We start from the raw sequence: 3,342 nt of genomic DNA on the forward strand, positions 1-3,342 counted from the left end.
AAGGTGAGGGGGCAAGATTCAATAGGAACATGAAGGGAAACAGAGAGTGGTGGGTATATGGAACAAGTTGTCAGTGGAAGTGGTTGAGGGAGATATATAGCAACATAAAAAACAGACATTTGGACAGGTTGACTTTTTCATCTCAGAGGGTGGTAGGTATATGGAACAAAGTGCAATGGGAGGTAGTTAGGCAGGTACTACAACACCATTTAAAATACTCTTGGACAGGCACATGGATGGAAGAGTTTAGTGGCATATGGACCAAACACAGGCAAATGGGACTAGTCTAAAAGGGACATTTTGGTCAGCATGGACGAGTTGGCTGAAGGGCCTGTTTCCGTACCGTATGACTATACAAATCCAATACTATGACTCTTGTCTGACCAATCACTCTGTGACATTTATTCACCCATGAGTTATTTTAAAACATTCACAAAAATTAATAGATGTGACAGTAGATCATATATAAACAAAGTCCTCTCTTCAACCTCTTACTCCAAAAACCCTTTCATTCAACATCGAATCACACAACCTGACAGCATCAGACAAGGACAATCAAGCAATATCCATTCTTAAAAAGAGCTGCAAATTAGCCTTAATTTCCCACAAAGACTTCAAAGTGCAAACACCTTCCTCTTTCAAAAGTTAGTTCAATGATCTTACATGAGTTACAATTGAATCTGTTTTCACTCCCCTTTCGGGATGTCACCTATCCTTTTTCTTCAGAGATGCTGCCTGACCCGCTGAGTTAGGGAGGTTAGAACCCAATGGTCACTCTGACGGAGCTCCAGAGTTCCTCTGTGAAGATGAGAGAATCTTCCAGCAACTATATCTGCAGCACTCCACCAGTCAGGCCTTTATGGTAGAGTGGCCAGACAGAAGCCACTCCTCAGTAAAAGGAACATGACATCCCACTTTGGGGTTTGCCAAAAGGCATGAGAAACAAGATTCTCTGGTCTGATGAAACCAAGATTGAACACTTTGGCCTGAATGCCAAGCGTCATGTCTGGAGGAAACCAGGCACCGCTCATCACCTGGCCAATACCTTACCTAAGGTGAAGCATGGTGGTGGCAGCATCATGATGTGGGGTTGTTTTACAGCGGCAGGAACTGGGAGACTAGTCAGGATCGAGGGAAAGATGAACGGAGCAAAGTACAGAGAGATCCTTGATGAAAACCTGCTCCAGAGCGTTCTGGACCTCAGACTGGGGTGGAGGTTAACCTTTCAACAGGACAACGACCCTAAGCACACAGCCAAGACAATGCAGGAGTGGCTTTGTGACAAGTTTATGAAGGTCCTTGAGTGGCCCAGCCAGAGACGGACTTGAACCCGATCGAACATCTCTGGAGGGACCTGAAAATATCTGTGTATCGACGCTCCACATCCAACCTGACAGAGCTTGAGAGGATCGGAGAAATGACCCAAATACAGGTGTGCCAGGCTTGTAGCATCATACCCAAGAAGACGTGAGGCTGTAATCGCTGCCAAAGTTGCCTCAACAAAGTACTGAGTAAAGGGTCTGAATACTTATGTAAATGTGATATTTCAGTTATTTCTTTTTAATTACTTTTCAAAAATTTCTAAACATCTTTTTTTTGCTTTTTTATTATGGGGTATTGTGTGTAGATTGATGATTTAAAAAATTGAATTTGATCAATTTTTGAATAAGGCTGTAACGTAACAAAATGTGGAAAAATGAAGGGGTCTGAATACTTTCTGAATGCACTGTATATCTATAGTCTGAAGAAGGGTTATGACTTGAAATGTCACCTGTCCATGTTCTCCAAAGACACTTCCTGACCTGTTGAGTTCCCCAGCATGTTGTGTCCTTTTATCCATATTATTATGAACATTAATGATTTGGATGACAATGCAGTTAACATAAAATCTCTTCCCTGTCCAGGAGACCCGACCTTTTCCCTGTCGGGTCTCCGTTGTCGTTGGGGCCTAGCACCGTGGAGCGGCCTCCAACCTGAACGACCCGGGGGCTCGGGAGACTGCGGAGCTGCGGACTACTCACCTACTCACTGGCCGGCCTCGGAGCGTGGGGAGCGGTGGTGACTCGCTGCTGCGACTCGACTCCTGGGGCTCGGAGGCTCCAGCAACGCAGCCGCAGGTCCGGTGGACTGGGACATCGGGAGCTCGCGAGTCCGGGGGGAGAGACCGTTTCCCGGAGCTCCCGCAACGCGACTTCTCCAGCCCGTGTCGCGGGGTTGGAATGACCCGGAGCGGGGCCGTACATCGCCCGGCTCGGCTTCATGGCCGTGGGACATTCCAGCGCCCGCCGGGGGCTCCAACATTGTGACTTTTAGACCGGGAACAGGGCCGTAAATCGCCCGGCACGGCCTAAAATGGCCGTGGGACTTAGGGGCTTGGATATCAGGAGAGACATGGAGCTTGGGGCTGGGGCTTGGGTCTTGGATATCGGGAGAGACATGGAGAACAGGGGAGAGAAAAGACTTTGCCTTCCATCACAGTAGGTCCACTGTGATGGATGTCTGTGTGAATTAAATTGTGTGTATGTCTAGGAAATTGTCTTTGTTTGTATGGCTGTGGAAAAGGTCGGGTCTCCTGGACAGGGAAGAGATTTTAAACGGTTTCCCCCTCCCCCCCCCGCCCCCCACATATACACATTTAAATGACAATAAATTGTATTGTATTGTATTGTATTGTATTGTATTGTATTGTATTGTATTGTATTGTATTGTATTGTATTGTATTGATGTCTACATTTATCCAGGATCGAGATCAGTTGTGAAGTTGGGCAATGAATGGCAATTGAAATGTAACACTGACAAATGGCAATTAATGGAAAGACCCTTAACAACTTTGATATACAATGGGATCTTCAGGTCCAAGTCCAAAGATCCTTCAATATGGCAACACAAGCAGGTAGAATGGTAAAGAGTCTGTATTGTGTGCTCCCTTTCATATGTTTGGCACAGACATTGAGGGGTAAAGGGCCTGTTCCTGTGCTTTACTGTTGTATATTCTAAATGTGAGGTATGGCACTTTGGTATGTCAAAGCCAGGGCAGGATTTACACAGTGAACCCTGGACAGTGTTGTTGAACAGAGGTTCATTGGGGCATAGACTCATACAGCGTAGAAACAAGCCTTTTGGCCCAACTTGTCCACACCAACCAACATGCTCCATCTACATTTGTTGCACATGGGTGTGTTTGGCCCATATCCCTCCAAACCTTTCCTATCCATGTAACTGTCCAAATGTTTCTTAAATGCTGTGATAGTACCTGCCTCAACTACCTCATCTGGCAGCTCCAAAGTATGCAAAACCATGAGAAGTATGGATAAAATGAATGTTCAGTCTTTTTTCCAGAGC

This window comes from Amblyraja radiata, chromosome 5, assembly GCF_010909765.2.
Source record: "Amblyraja radiata isolate CabotCenter1 chromosome 5, sAmbRad1.1.pri, whole genome shotgun sequence".
NCBI lineage: Eukaryota > Metazoa > Chordata > Chondrichthyes > Rajiformes > Rajidae > Amblyraja > Amblyraja radiata.